We start from the raw sequence: 17,445 nt of genomic DNA, 5'->3' as shown, positions 1-17,445 counted from the left end.
GTCTCTGGATTGACATTGGCTAGGTGTGCAGCATTGGAGTGACATGCGATCTCCAGAATGGCTGCATAGAGAGCTTCAGCTGCAGCAACTCGGCAAGGGGGCTAATGGCATACGTCTGCTATGGGGTGCAGGAGGCAAAGCAGGTACCAAGTCATTAGAGGAGACAGTTATGAATGGGTGTGGAGTGGATTGCTATGATGCAAGCAGACGTGTGGCTAATGTTATGTGGGTGATTGAGTGTTGACAATGTTTGCAAGAGCAAAGCCGTCTGGGGTTTCAACATGTAAGGATCATCTACCAAGTAAATATGTCCTTTTTGTTCAGCAATTTTAAGATGCACTCTTTTAGATTCATTATATTTTATTAGATACATTTAATTAGAGTCATGTATGACAGCATGCTGCATTCCATTTGGCTGATCTTATCCTGTTTTTTCGTTGCCGTCTGAGGCTTGTAGTCCTGTATAATGGGATCAGTGTATCAACTTCAAAGGTTTAGGTGGCACATTTAACTCTTCAGAGAGCAGAACCTGCAACGGTAGGTTTAAGCATTAGCCTTATGAGCAATATAACAAACTGCAAACCCTCATGTGGCATAGATCTCATACTCAATTGTGTATTGGTATTCAAATAATAGCTGTTTCAGTTAGACAACAGTACATATTGTATCTGCCTTGGAAGAACTGGTGACTGAGTTGTCTGCTGCTGTTATTTGAATCCTCAATCTTCAGGTTACAGACAAGTCATTGTATTGTGAGAAGAGGATCCCACTGATCTGGCCCACATGACTCGCTAACATGGTAGGGCAGATGACCAGATAGACAAACAGTTTTGGGAGAAGCACCACATCTCTAAATTCTTATCTAAGAGTGAGTGTTGGAAAGCCTTCAGAAAGATGCTGCATAACTGCCTAAATGGTGCTTTGCACATTAACACATGTTGCTGACTCTTCATTGACCCACATAGCCTATTCAATCTAAAAAAGAAACATTCTGAGTAGTCTTATCTGCTAGAACTGTAGAGAGGCTCTGCCTACTCATCAGGACATAGTTTACCTCTTACCTGCTGTGAAAAGACCAAATGATTATGCATTGATGAGAGACTTAGTTTTCTCCCACACCGCTGGGCCATTGGCTGGCAGACTGGCCTGAAGAAAATGCATCATTTGCATGGTGAGAACAGTCAGGTTGCTTTAGGGATATGGCAACCAAGTACTGACTCTGCCCTACATATCCCAGCAGTCTGAGCCAAAAGCAAACAGCTTTTTTGAAAGAAGCACATTGGGAGCCTACAAAACAGCATGTAAGTGCCCCAGAACATTGTAGTGATATTCTGCCCCACCACAATCAACTCTGTCATCAGACATTGCGTGGCTAAAATTAGATGCTTGGTGCCTATGCACAGTCCCATCGGAAATGATACAGCGTGACCAGATTTTATTAATAAAAAAAAAAACGAAATGGCCACAAACATAAAGGCAGGACTAGACAACCTCCGCCCCACTCTCCTTATACCCACATCCCCATTGCTGGCAGGATCGGACAGTAAATGCAATATCACATTGTTTCCAGCACTGCTCGTAGATTTAAACTGTGCAGATTTGGCTGTAAATGCAAGCATGTTCAAAACAAATAAATGTTTGCTTTCATTGCTATCACAGGCTTTGCTTTAAAGGTGTTTCCCAGCCTGTTTCCATGGCACAATTAGTTAATGCATGTGGCTGTTATCTGAAAGGTTGGGGGTTTGACTCATGGTGGCATGTTTAGGGGATAAGTCATGTGCCAAAATTCTGAAATGCGGCACAAGCTATGCACTAATATGAAATACTAACAAGGGGGGTTGCATTAAGAAGTGAAAGGGTGACTTCTTAACCAAACAGCTGAAGTAGGGGTAAGATTTGCAGCCTGCATGCCTTAACAGTATAACATTCAGGTGCATGAACAAATACACTGGATGTAGTTTGTCAGTTCAGATTATCAGCAAAGAGTCAAAAATGCATTTGCAGTCCTTAACATATTAATATTACAGCATGTGCATGGACAAAACAGCTTTGATTGTGCGAGTTTGATTCAGAAAAGCAGAAATTAAAGGGTAAGCAGCCTGCTTTTTAAGGCAAAATGTGCTATATAAAAGGATTACAAGACTTGGAAAATAAACGTGGTCATTAGTCAGTCAGAAGCGCAGGAAGAGAGAATGGGATGTTTCATGTGTCTTCCGAGAGCAAGAAACAGTGGGCAAGGACGCAGTTCACCAAAGACCAGAGGGCTGAGCGGGAAAATTACATGAGATCTTGCAGAACAGGCTGGACATTTCTGGCTTGGGAGCCTGCTTTGGTCTGGCTGACTGGCTGAGACTTTAAAACAATGGGCTGAGATTTAACAATCTCTGATTTCAAGTAAGGCCTGGTGCTGTAGTTTCCGAATTGGGAAAGAGATCATTGAGTGAGAAAGCCAGACTGTTGTTTGTGGCTGTGCTGTTTGAACATAAAGGCATCTTGCCAAATCTCACTGGAATCTTGAACTGAGACTGGAGTTAAGTTGATATCTGGATAGCTGGCAGGGCAACAACATAGTGCATGAAACAGTCCTGGGCTTTCCGGTGGGGGCTACTGTTGAGTGGTGCTGAAACTGCAAGCCTGCCAGAAGGGCTCGTGTTGCAAGAGTCTCAAGTGAGTACTAATAGGGACCAAAGTAACTGGAAGCTCTTGCAGGGGTGATTTGGCTAGGTCAAACTGACCCATGAGGCATAACTCTCTCTATTCCCAAGGTACCAATGAATGAAGGAAGTTGCCTAAACCAAAGTTTTCCAGTGATAAAGTCACCTTGAATATGGCCACTAGGGGTTGATATTTCCCAAAAAAAGCACCCTCATCAAAATCATACACTTCCCAAAATATTCTACAATTGGAGTTTATAATATAAAATTATACCCCTCCTAGAATATTTTGGGAAAGTATTTTAGGGATCAAGAAAAAAAAAGTCACCTATCTGGCAACTTTTTCCAGGTGACATGGAACCGGTATAAATGGCAGTTGAGGCTGTATCTAAACTGAATTTGCTTTTTCTTTAAAGTGCTTACCAGGGTGCCTCCTAAATTCATCCTCAGTCTATAAGCAGTACACAGGGGGAGTAACTAAGGGTGTCATGCCGTGTTACACACATTATCAGTGAATGCTAATTAAGGTTTTGTTTCCAGAATCCAAAGAAAATAGTCAGTGTACAATTGCATGTTCTGTTTTCTTCTCTCCAACACCATGCACTTTTCAAATTATGTTTTGCTTGTCTGTACATATCACCAATCCACACACTTGAATATAATGTGTGGCCTCATCAATTTATGGTATACAGTGTTATCAGTGTCTACCGTGTGCCTAGCACAATACCAAGTCTGTCTACTGTCTGGCCTAGTCTGTGGAATCACTTTGGAAAAAGGAAAGTGTCAGAGAGTTTATCTTACATATGCATGAGATGTGATATAAAGTTAAAAGACTGTTGTGATGTGTATTAGGTTTGTGAATGATGTTAAACTATTGGAGATTGAGAGGATGTAATCCCTCAATGCATTGAGCTTCAGCATATCAATGGTGATGATAGAAACTATTAAGTGCTATGCCCTGAAGTCAAAATAATTCTGGGGCTGGGGACCGGAAAACATTTGTACAAGTTAAGCACTTGCTATTTCACCTGAACATCATGGAACCAAGCTGTAGCTGCTGTAACAATATGGTTGGCAGTTGATGTACAGCTGAGTGTGATCCAAGGAGAAGCCATGCAAGAAGTGACTGTGATGAATTCACCAGCAGTGCTTCCAAGTGATCATGTTGGAGGAGGATGTCTGCCAGGTCTAGTTCATAGAAGACACTGGCCAGAGGAGTTGCGGTAGGTATCTGCTTTGCCATGTACTGGGCCATGGTTGTTCAAGATACATAGCTGGCAAATGTTGTTTCAATTACAATGATTGTAGGGTTAACGCCACCATCATACAGAACAAGGCCCACAAGTCTATTTGTCACTTTGTAGGGACAGTAAATTTGTATTTGTATTTGTATTTATTTTATTTGTAAAGCGCAGCCAGGCCCAGGGGCATCCGGGCACATCAAATTACAATGAGTTGCAGAACGTTACAGTTACATACAGTAGATAAGGAAGATACATACGTGTTGCAGAGACATACATGTTGCAGTTACATACAGTAAATAAAGGAGGATACAGTTAAATAATACAATAAAGAATTTTCAATACAGTCGATCAGACAAGAGCCTAGGATCAAGGAAGTTAAGCTGTCATAGTATCCACGTCCTGAAGCCAACGCTTAGTGTTACGCTTGAATAAGTGGAAGGAAGGTTCTGATCTGAGTGAGGCAGGGAGTGTGTTCCATGTCTTTGATGCCCGTACAGGGAAGCTAGCACCACCCGAGTTATGGAGTTTGAATCTCTGTATGGACATTGTGTTTGCTTGAGCCACTCTAAGTAGTCTTGAGGACGTATGTGAAGTGAGTTGGTTAGTAAGGTAGGCTGGAGCGAGGTTGGCCCTAGCTTTGTGTGTTAGGGCAAGAGTTTTGAGAGATGTTCTGTGCTCTGCCGGGAGCCAGTGCAGGTTGCGTCTGGTCTCAGAAATATGCAACTTCTTGGGGATATTAAGGGCTGCCCTGATGGCATTATTCTGAATTACTTGTAATTTGTTGATGTTTTTGTGGCTAGTACCTAAATAGAAGGTGTTGCAATAATCAATTTTGGATAGAACTAAGGTTCTAGCAAGTGCGTTGCAATTAGGCCTGGAAATGAAGGGCCTGCAGGCGGTGATTAGTTTATGCAGATGAAGTTGCTACCGCGTTGGTTTGTTTGGAGAAGGATAAGGTGGCATCAAGGTAAATGCCTAGAGTTTTAGTGTTGTTTGAGACAGGGATGGCGTGGCCATCTATAGTAAATGATTTGAAGGCAGTGTTTAGTTTTTTCAGTTTGGCGTGCGTACCAAGGATAAGCAGCTCAGTTTTTTCGTCATTTAGACAAAGACTGTGTTGCGTCATCCATGCTTGTATTAATGAGTAGATTTTGTTGAGGGTTTTGCTGTCAGTTGCATAGTCAACCGAGATGGGAATGAGTATCTGGGTGTCGTCCGCATAGTTAGTATACGTGATACCCAGCTAGTCAAGGATATCGAATAAGGGCTTGGTAAAGACATTATAGAGCGTGGGTGATACACAAGAGCCTTGCGGAACCCCACAAAGTAACGGGGAGGGATCAGCAGAGTCAGTAGGAGAGAAGACCCTCATAGTTCTGTTTGCCAGGAAGGAGCTGATCCAAGATGTGGCTGAGTCAGAGTCTGCAGATTTCAGATGGTGGCATATCGTTTGGTGGTTAACCAAAACAAAAGCTGCTGACAGATCAAGCAGTAAGAGGAGTGCTAGTTTACCATTGACTTTTAATACTTGAATTTGAGTGGTGAGGTCTATCAAGGCAGTTTCTGTGCCGTGTCTAGGTCAGAAACCGGATTGCCTTAGTCCCAATAGATTGTTGGATTCTAGATACACCTGTATTTGCAGGTAGGCTGCTCTATCCAATATTTTTAGTAAAAAGGGTACCATTGTTATCGGCCTATAGTTAGACGGGTTGGCTGGGTCAAGAGTCAGTTTTTTTCATTAGAGGAATGACCTAAGTCTCTTTTAGGTCATCAGGCACTACTCCAGTTTTGAAGGATGCATTGAGAAGGTTAGAAATAAATGGGGCGAGGTCATGTGCTGCTGCTTTGATGATCGGAGATGGGTGTGGGTATCCAATACTGTTAGGTATGTGAATGTGTCCTTTTCTCAACAGATCGGGCGTGTGTGTCATCATGCGGGTTGTCTGTTTTATCTGTGGTAGTCCGATTCTTGTGTCCCTACATGCAAGGTGTATGGGGGTACATGCGGTGTGCTGTTTTTAGTCAAGTGTTGTAGCGAAATTACATGGGAGTGTATGGGCTCTACTTAGGTGAACAGGGGATTCAATATGCACCTCTGTAAGCAAGATGATATCCAGTATGACATTTCACATTTCATCCAACTCCTGGTGCCAGTACCGTGCACTGAAACAGTAAGATTAGGTGCTGGGGTGATATGTATTTGGGGTGCATTATTGTGATGTGGTATATTGTTGGGGAAAGTACTGTGTGGGAGAGTGGTGGACATTTAGTGATGTGGATTTGGGTATGCAAATTAGTGGGGGTCTCACTTCCAGGAAAAGATCAATTGCATCCAGGACCTTGCCTATACATGTCAGGTGAGATCAACAACAGCAGACCTTTACCATTACACTCAATCCTAACCCTTGGGTATCCACTTGAATTCGTAGGGCAAATCTCCACATTGCTGCAAAGTGGTCATTCATTCAATGGGGGCCATTACGAGTTTGCTGGTATCTGGGAAAAGTGCCAGTAATATTGTTTACCAGCATACCATTTACCAGCACTTTTACCGGTCTGACCAAGTATGAGTTTATCGGAACACAGTTGCCAGAATTACCAGCACCGGTATCACATCATTGAGAATTACTGGTGCCGGAAACACCAGTAATGAAAATACTGATAACGCTGTAAACATGCACCTGGAATACTGGCAAAACGGTATTAGTGGCATATTCCAAGATTCGTTTTACTGGTAATACTGGAAAAATTAAGGTGGAATTAACAACACCTCAGAGCAGCCAGTAAATGGACACAGGTGAAGGAAATAAATCCAAAGGAGCACTCACTCCGATTCCCTCAATCAACCCCTGACACAATGGTCCTGCAGAAAAGCACTCTACCAGCCTACATGAAGCATAACAAAGGACCTGAGTGTTGTGTGAGTATACATGTATAATACCATCTAACTAGCACCATAAGTGGCATGCAAAGGTAAGGGTGCAACAATGTCACAAATGCATATCCGGAGAGCATCCTGCAAATGCAGGACCCACCAGTACACCCCTCAATTCACAGGCCACAACACACAGGAGTATCACATGACTGGAGATGTAGCAGTCACTGACCAGGCTATTTCAAAACCAACAGGACATCCACATGCATTGCACTACTGGTATCAGAATGCAACACACTGTGAGCATTGGATTACGCATGCAAGGACTGTAACGTGAAACAGTGTGGAACAATGTGACATAGGACAAGCATGCACAGATTGGCTATTGAGATTCTGCCGTTGCAAGCAGAACCACTGCCAAGCATCATTACTCACACCTGGGCCCTTACCCCTTGTAGTTGACTCTGGATATCCGCTGCTTCCAACAGCTAATAATCCCTCTGAGGAATCCCCAGATGCTGCAAAAGGTGGCGTACAACAGGGCCCTTGTGAGGACCAGGGTGACCATAGAGCTGACCTTCGGGCTCTTTAAGACATGTTTCAGATTCCTGCCAGAGAAGGTGGGGCAGATTGTCCTGTCCTGTGCAATGATGAAAACACCTGCATCAGGGGCAACATACCCCGGTCCCCATATCTGGACATTCATCCACCAGGGGATAATGAGGCAGCACCAACCGGCGTGGTTGAACTGATAGCAATTTTTTTCGAATGTTTCTGCTCCACTCTCTATACCCCTTTCACCTTTGCAGTCACCATGCACCATCACATTAAACACTTACTTTGAAAAAAGGAACATTCAGTCAGTGATGCAGGTGAAAACTAAGTATTAACTTATAACGCAAATGCACACAAAACCCCTCATGCATCCTCCCGACACACACGCACACACACCCCACCAAACAAACCCAGGGAAGCACCAAGTCATTTTACGTTCACTTCTGACCCCTCTTTAGCATGGGAACCTTTGCAGATTCCACACCCTTGGGGTCAAAGTCACTGTGGGTGGCACCTTGGGCTGCCATGCAGGGAGCACTGAGTTGTTGCCACTGGTAATGGTGGGTCAGACCCCTGGTACCACATGTGCTCTAGGATCATCTGTAGGGAATGGTTCATGGCAATGACTGTGGTAGAGGCAATCTCATTGCCCTCACACACTCTTTGGGCAAGGGCAAGGAGGGCCATAGTGGCATGGCCTCTTCACAGGGCACTCCTTCAGCTGGAGGCCTGCAGGCATTCACACATGAGGTGCAGTTTGTTTAGCTGCTGGTGTTCAAGTCAGATCAGCTCAGCATGGTGCTCCTCAATTGCATGCAGGCGTGCATCAAGTGAACAGATGCTGGGCTGAGGCATGCTGTCTGGAAGGGGGTGCATCGTCCTCCTCCTATGTGCTGTATCTGCCACTATGGCCTGGTGGCTGCTGTGTTCATGGGGGTGTGGAGGGCACAAACGTGACAGTGGGGTCACTGACTACAGGTGTGGTGATGGCAACAGCCACATGCACCACTGCTGCTGCACCACTAACAGTGGTGGGTAACAGTGGTGGTTATGATGGTGGTGGACCTTTGCAGTTGCAAGTGGTGGGGCCTTCGCAGCTGGAGGTGGTGGGGCCTTTGCAGCTGGAGCTGGTGGGGCTGCCACAGCTGGAGGTGACAGGGCCTTCACAAGCCTGCCAGCACCGGCTGGCCCTGATGTTGATGTTCCAGGTGCGTCACTGTCAGAGGATTGTGTGCCTGTAAGAGAGAGATGAGCATGCTGTTAGTCTTCTGGGAATCATATCTTCTGGCTCGCATTACTCTCATGCTACATTGTGTGTGTCCTGATTTTGTCATGCAGTGTCCTTGGTCTGTTTGCACTGATGTGTGCTTCCAATGTGGGTGGTTGGCCATAGTGCTTGTGTACGTCTACATTTACCTGTATCCACTGGCATGTGTGTGTGATCGGGCCATTTGCTGTGACTGACACTTGTTGGACCTATTTCCTTGCCAATTTGCTGTTTCTCTGCCTGGGAATCCATGTATTTGGACTCAGCATTTGCATTTACATGGGGTTTGTTGTACTGACCACCATCACCTTGGGTCCTAACTCCTGTCTCTGCTGTCCCGACTCCCTCTATGCCCTCCATGTGCATGACGGAGCTGCACTTCACCTCCCAAAGCATAAGGTCTAGAGGTGCCACCGTCTCTCCTCCTGTGGAAGCAAATTCCCTCATGTGTGTGGCTAGCAGGTTATGGATCCTTAGGTGCAAGTCATCCCACCACTTGTGGCAGTCAGCATTCGGGGGACAGTCAGCACGGCCATGACTCTGTCTGCCACCTCTTGCCAAATGGCCGTCTTCCTCCTCTGGCTGGTCCTCCTTGTCCAGCCCCAAATGGGGCCTCTGCATACTGCACCAACGTGTCTGAGAGTGTAGCCAGATCTGCTTCTGCAAACTTAGGCTTCCGTAGCCAGACGTTAGGGACTCTGAATTTCTTGCTCCCAGACATTTTTGGATCTCCCGTTCTGGTGGATGGCAGTTGGAAATGGTGGATTCAAAGAGGACTGAGTTTTCAAAATGGCCACCGGCGATCTTCCCATTCCAGCAGTGATGCTAATTCTGGCAGTTTGGATGCCGGTATCACTAATAACACCATATTTTTGCTGGTAATACTGGCACATTACTTTTAACACCGTTAATTCCAGTGTGCCAGTATTATCCTTTCCGGCAGGGGGTGTGCATGATTTTCCTGGACCTGTGACGCAACGGCCATGCCGGTGGTCACCCTGCCAGAAATGGTAATACCGGCACGTCAGAATTACCAGAGTTTTAGCTGTGAAGTTTTGAGGCCCAATGAGTAAAAGAATAGATTAATAAATTATTCAAACCCAAATTATATGACCGGTTTGTCACTAAATTTACTCGAACATTTCATTCAAAAACAAGAAATTCTAGCATGTACGGAATTTCTAAAAATGTAACAATGGGGTGTTGTTTACACGTAGGCAGAATCATACAAAAAAAAGGTAATTTAACACAGCGGGCATGGTACATAACGCTCAATAGAACATATACTAGATGACATGCATTTTCTGAAGCTTTCACTCTAATGGGAATGCCAAATAGAAAAACATAAAGAAAGAGGAAGGCGATAGATGGAAACATAACCTAAACACAAAGTGAAAGAAGGCAAACAATGAAAGATGGAACAAAGGAGTATTATATCCCAGTGTTGTATAGTGCGTGTGACTATACTTCACTCCTCCATGCACTATTTAAAGCAAAAGAGGTCCGCCTTTTCTTACGGTCGGATGATATCTGAAGCTTAACCTACCAGGTCTACATTTCACACCCACCAATCCACCTTGTAATAAACTGAGCATGGTGTCATCAATTATAAAGTGCTATGAAACCGGACTTCTGGTGATAGTAGTACTCTATAAAACACAAGTAAGCTAGTGTCAACATCCAAAGGATTTGACATGGGTTTTCCATTTTTAAAAAAGAGAACAGTAGCATTTCCCTTGAAGCCACTCATGAACGTTAGTGTTATATTGACTTATCAGCAGAGAACAGCACTTGTGTCGTGAAAGTGCAATGGTATGTGTTGAGATGAAGGAGATATAGGTGGCCTCATTGTCCCTTAGACATCGAGTCATTATGCCCTTGAATTACTGTTTTAGTTAGGAAATTGTGAGTTTTCTGGCCTGTAATATAAGGGGGCACATTCACAAATGTAGCAGTAGAGTGCCCTAATGAGAAAGTGAGTGAAGGAGTGAATGGGTGCATGAGTGAGGTGGAATTAATTTGTGTGGGTGTGACCGTGTGAGTAATTGTGTGTCTTACTGAGCGAGAAGGTAATTGAGTACACAGACTTATATTTACTAGGGTATACATAAGTACCTGAGTAAGGGAATGACTAAGTGAGTGAGTGAGTGAGTGGTCTCTATGTACACGAATGATAGAACAAACATATATATATATATATATATATATATATATATATATATATATATATATATATATATATATATATATATATATATTCAATGAAAAAACTTTGTTAAAGGGACGTTATGGTTAAGTTGCGCTACTAAAAACCTATGAAATTCAGTGAAAAAACTTTGTTAAAGGGACGTTATGATTAAGTTGCACTACTAAAAACCTATGAAATTCAGTGAAAAAAACGTTGTTAAAGGGACGTTATGGTTCCAAATTTCACAGGCTTTTAGTAGCACAACTTAACCATAACGTCCCTTTAACAAAGTTTTTTCACTGAATTTCACAGGTTTTTAGTAGCGCAACTTAACCATAACATCCCTTTAACAAAGTTTTTTCACTGAATTTCACTGAACTTAACAATAATAACTTTGACTTTATGTACATGTAATATGGAACATACTGAACCTCTTCAACTGAACTTGATGTCTGCGAACTCTTTTAATGTCAGCGGACATGTTCGGAGAACAGTACCACTACCTAAAAACTCTAGGGGGGTATGTTTGATTGTTATATCATAACATAGGAACATTTAACAAATTCAAAAAGCAACACACATACACATTATATGTAGTAATACATAAGAAATGTAACCCATATATGTAACACACTAACCATTCATTTAAATACAATATGTTCTAAAATGGAATATACCAGAAGAAGATAAATTGGCTTCCAACATAATTACCTCACAGACACTACAGAACTAAGAACAACACCAGACCTACACAGTACTTAGAACATATTTTACCTGAAATAGTAAGTGTACTTCATTTTACTCATATATTTATAAACTTTCTGTATTAGATTAAAAAAAATATAATATCTTTTTTTTTCTCACAGAAATGTCTAGTACTCTGGAATGGCTAAAGGAGCATTTCCCACATGAGGAAATGTCACAAGTTAGTGAAACTAATGGTAAACACTTTACAATATAAACCATTTAATTATTATTATTTTATATACATTTAACATATATATATATATTTTTTTTGTACAGAGCATACCAAAATAGAAAATACCTCTGAAGAAGCTGTTTTGGAAAACACACTCGACAGCATAAAAGAAAAAATGGATTTATTGTTGACCAATTTTAATTTGAAAACTTTTGTTGAAGATCATTTTAAAACAAAAACGTCATACCATTGCCCCACATTACTTGTCCCCCCTCACCATATCCCAGTCAATTATCCCCAAACCCTCTCCATAACCCAGCACGTTTTAATGAGACTTCCATTCCTTCTTCACCTGATACCAATCATGTTGAAACCCCTAATTCTCCTGTTTTTGTTTCCGTTTCTGCCTCACCTTCTCTGTCATAAATTATTAATATATGTTAAATAAAGTTACATTTTTATATTGAGTTGTAATAAGTTTCCGTTTTTTTCCAAAAAAACAGCATAGGTGTCCGCGGACAGCGCGGGTCTTCTGAAATGTTCGTAAATAAACTAAAATGGAGCTGTCCTGAAGAACACTATACCTGTCCGTACTGTTCGCTAGCAAGTTAAAACTGTTCTAAGAACACAATTGGTGTTCTGAAATGTTCGTAAATAAATGAAAATGGAGGTGTCCTGAAGAACACTATACCTGTCCGTACTGTTCGTTAGCAAGTTGAAACTGTTCTAAAAACACACGCAGTGTCCTGAAATGTTCGTAAAGAAACGAAAATGGAGGTGTTCTGAGGACGCTATTTCTGTTTGTATTGTTTGCAAGCAAGTTAACACTGTTCTAAGAACAAACGCCTGTCCGTAACTGTTCGTTTGACGTCTGACGCACTTTTAATTACTTCAGGACCCGAACAGTGTCCGTAGAACATCAACACGCATGCGCAAACCAATGCCCGTGCATTTGGTGTCCTGCGGACAGCTGCTTCCTTCGCAAACATGTTTGCGAAGCGACCATGTGACCGCGCCCACGCTGATTGCGTGTTCTGAATGCGGACACTGTTCATGTCCCCGAACAATTTAAAAGTACATTTTCAAGTAAGCCACAATATTTTGCAATAAAAGCTCACCATAGCACAAGTCCCCCTATAAAAGACCACGCCCTAGAGCTTATTCTCATTGTGTTTCTGGCTATTCTACAGAGCACAGAGATTTTTGCTGCAACCTGCAGATTTCCATCGTCAACCTGGTGGCTTCTGTGGCTCCACTGCTGCCACCTGGTGCTGTGTCTGCCTCAGCATCACCCCCACCCCCTCCTCCACCACCACCTCTCCAAGGGCCTGAAGAGGGGAACAGGAGTGAGGATGTAGAAGAGGAAGAAGAGGATGAGGAGAATGAGGTAGAGGAAATCCCTACTACCCGCACTAGGCATGAGTCTTGTGTGTGGCGGTTGTTTACCATTCATGGGAATGGTCCTAAGGCTTGTGCGAACCGTGTCACCTGCAATGAGTGCAAAATGATACTCAGTCGTGGGAGGCACTGTTCGTACAGCTTTGGGACCACTACCATGAAGCGACACCTGAGGTCATTTCACTCTGGGGCTATTCACTAGGTTGTACCTTGCAAAGAACATAGTAGGTTGATTTCCTCTACTTCATCCTCTGTTTCTGACCCTGTCACCACAAGGACCACCTCTATGGGACAGCGTCTTCCTCAAGCTGCCTCACAGGCCATACAGAATTCTGATGACCCTTACCTTTCGAGGGTCACAGTTGTATGTATGTACTGTGACACAGTACTCTGTAGGGGGGAGCGACTTCGCAGTGCTTTTGAGACTATCATCTCAGAGCATGAGAAGACCTACTCACTACGCAAATAAAACCCACTCTACATCTTCCTCTTTCAGCTCGCCCTTTCTTATCCCTGTGGTTGGTGTTCCCCCTTTACACTCCTTTCCCCTCCTCTCCTAGTGTGTCATGTATAAAAAAACAAAAAAAATACAAAATTACAAAAATCAAAAAAAATAAGGCTCTTTTCAGAGCCGCCTTTCACAGATAAAAAATAGAAGTGAAAATAAATGAAGCAGGGCCCTTTGTATTTTTTAGAAGTCCGCGGACATCTAAAAAATTGGGTTGCTACCCTATCATAACCATTGCAATTTTCTCTGGTAGGAAGTGGTGGCTCTGAAAAGAGCCTTTGGGAGGTGTTTGTATGTCAAAAATTATAAATACTTAACACCTACTTCAAAATGGATGCTATAATTCTAAAAAAGGTCGTAATGCATTTTGTATATTTCTCAAAAAAATCTGATTGCCAGCATAAGTAAGATGGACTCCATCTCTGCGAAAAATGTATGTGAAAAGAGGACATGCCAAAATTTCTTAGAAAGGCACAAACATCCTTATTAACATTGCACCTTGCTTTTTCCATTTGTGGACCAAATGAAGAAGAACGAAGCCACATTTGTCTCTGTGCAATCCGTGAAAATATTACTTGAGAATTAGGGAACATGTCCATGACCTTCCCAAGTCCTTCTTTCATAGAAAATTGCAAAGAAATTCCAGACACATGTCCTAAACTGTTCCTTCCACAATTAATTACAATTATGTCTGGATGTTGCTCTGTCTCCAAACTAGCACAAAGAGGTAGCAAGTCCAACCACTTCATTCCACGTACTCCATGCCAGTGTACTTCCACATGTGGAAATCCAAGATCTACAGCTACTCCACAGCTTTCTGCATGCACCTTCAACCAATGTATCCATGCATCTCCCAAAATCCAAACAATCTGTTTTCTGAAACACACATCCATAGATATCTGTTGTTCTCTCAGCAAAAAGAGTATCTGAGAAACTCTGTCCTGGCACAACACACCCACTAAACTTTCCTGACCAATCCCTTACAGTGCTCATTCTCATATGCATGACTTCTGAACCCAAAAATCCCCGGATGTAACACCCGATGTCCGCGAACTACCACCATGTCCGCGGACATATCGTAACATGAACAGCCGTTCTACCATTTCCACTTCACTTTCTGTGCCATTCCCTCATTGGATGTAGCTAAGAAGTCACATGACCATCCACCAATCACATTCAAGACCTCTATATCTAACTGCATCATCATAGATCAGCACTGCAAATGTACTGTGAATCTCTCTGAGTACAAGCGTCATATCATTGGCAAGCACCATCTACAAGAAATACTGTACAAGTGTCCAAGATTTCTACTTGCAGCTCCATGCATATCCAAATGCATGAACACAAACTACAGGTATGCATATTTTCTGTACAATACATGAACACATTTTCAAACTGACTTAATATTTTTGTTTTATTTCTTTATTTATTCAATTACTTTAATTTAAGCATGACATTGAGACACTATTACCTGGAAGAGCTTTATTTACAGAAATAGTGGTATACAGTGGTACATTATGAATTTCACAAACATAGTAAAGATATTTTGTTTGCTAAAGTTAGTCATTACAATACAATTTGTTCATTAAGAACATATCATATGTATTGAACTTGTGCGACGTATGTTATGTAAATAAGATAATGTTAATGGTTTTGACGAAGGCGCTGAGGATTTCAGTTAAAAAAATCAATGTCTAAATTAAAAACAGTGCTATATACAAACAAAATTACTAATTTTCTTTTACAATTGCAGTGAAGACCATTCTCCTGAAAAGAAGCAACTGAATTTGAAGAACAAAGAAGAACTAAGAATTAACCTGTTCATTTTAGAAAAAAAGTAAGTAGAATATCACAATAATATTTGTATTATTACTGAAACACACTGTAAAGTTAATTCATGCTATTTCTGTGCCTAAAAATAGAGATTGTGCACCATTCTGTCCAAAAATCCCCATGTCTTAAACAGCAATTTACAGACAGAATGGCCCACACATTCCTATTTTTGGACACACAAATTACCCAACTCAACCACTACAATTTGGATATTATAGAACAAACAACTGTTTTAATTGTATACATTAGATTTACTATTTGTACTTCTCCACAACACTAGCTTAATTTTCTCTGTCATCTGAACCCCATTTTAGTAGCATATAAATTCAAGAATACCCATCCCTACTAGCTGTAGTTCGACAATGCACAGTCACAAACCATTACATACATCTTTATCATCTTACTTAAAAACTCATGCACACAGCACACATACATTGCAGAACACCCCAACCCATACCTTCTTTATTTTTTTCAACAGACCCTAAAGAATGCCTACCAAAAGTCAAGTCCGTAGAAAGCAACGCAGAAGTAGAGCAAATAAAAATAAAAGTGCCCAACATAAGCATCCATATCTAGCGGAATTTGTAAAAGAAGTTGAAACAAAACAGCTAATACAGTCATTTAGTGAAACAAAATAAGTTTCAAGTGTAAAAACCTTCCCTCCTCTATCAAAATGTAAAACAAACCGGAAAACAATTAACAAAAAATCAGGTTCAACCCTTAAAACCTATCGTAGGAAAATAATCTTAGAAGCATTGAGAGATAGTGCAATTCTTCTCAAAAGAAAGTTATTTATTTTAGTGTTAAACAAAATGAAACCACTAACAAAACTAATAACTAAATTACAAAAAAGACTTCTCAATAAATGAAATGTCAACAGAAAGAACTTCTTAAGAATCTGCGGAGGTTTATGGAATCACACTACGAGCAGAGAACCATATTATAATGAAGAAGCGTACAAACAAAAGCAAACAAATACAATTGCCATACATAGCAGTGGGCGAGGTTATGAAAAAGTGAATAATACCATAATGAAACAAGAAGTACTCCTTACAAAAATATGCCATGAAAACTTAGAATTACCCCTCCATTCAACTGAATCAGAACATCTAGTGTACAAATGGCCATGAACGTCAATGTGTAACATTCCCAAACAATTTTTCAAGTCTTTACACCAATTCCTCAATCAATATGTAAAAAGCAAAGACAAAATCAAAATTAAACTACTGCAAAATATTGATACCTGTCCAGTGCGCAAGTACACAGGACTACAAGGACATTCATTAGCCTGCATTACAGGACCTACTTGTAAAATCACCTTCCATAATATCAAAAGGATATCAACACATCATTCAACTATAAGAAATCTAGTTTATAAACTGTACTATGCTTAAAGTCCTGCTTTAGGACTAGCAAATGTAAATAACAACCTTCTACATGGTACAGCAAAAGACCTACTTGAAGAAATTGACTTTATCCAGAAAAAATATTTTGGAAGTGAAAGCCACTTACAGAATGAAATAGCTTTAAACCAAATTAGCAACAATTCTACACATGGCAACCTTTAACTAAACACATACAAAAAAGAAATACTAAAATTTAAAAGTACATCAGCTGAAGTACCAAACCATGTGTGTGTATGTTGCCGCAGAACTTTTTATAAAAGTAACACAAAAACTGTGGATCTATCATACAAAATAGAAGACAATGAAGATTCTAAATGGTTTGAATTAGCTCTCTACCTTGTAGCAGAAAACAAATACGAAATAACTGACCCCTTAATACTTTGCAGTTACTGCACTACAAAACTTGACAACAACCAAACTCCTTCACGTGCTATCACAAATAATTTGGAATTATACCCACTACCAAAACCCCTACAACAACTTAATTTATATGAGAACATCATAATTCAAACAGTGCACCAATTCCAAGCAATAATACGCCTTCAACCAAAAACAGCAAAATTACCTTCCTCTGAATTGGTAAAAGGCATTAGTGGAA

At 41.3% G+C, this 17,445-nt stretch overlaps 1 protein-coding gene across 3 annotated transcripts in view; it reads right to left on the bottom strand.

Annotated features, from left to right (window-relative positions):
* The window catches only part of TAFA1 (TAFA chemokine like family member 1), a 2,040,488-nt gene that overhangs the window by 1,088,800 nt on the left and 934,243 nt on the right, over positions 1-17,445 (bottom strand). The gene's annotated exons all lie outside the window — the stretch shown is intronic.

Source organism: Ambystoma mexicanum, chromosome 2p (assembly GCF_040938575.1).
Source record: "Ambystoma mexicanum isolate Mex_15411 chromosome 2p, UKY_AmexF1_1, whole genome shotgun sequence".
Classification (NCBI taxonomy): domain Eukaryota; kingdom Metazoa; phylum Chordata; class Amphibia; order Caudata; family Ambystomatidae; genus Ambystoma; species Ambystoma mexicanum.
The sequence above is the reverse complement of the archived record's forward strand: the minus strand, read 5'-3'. Positions and strand labels throughout refer to the sequence as shown.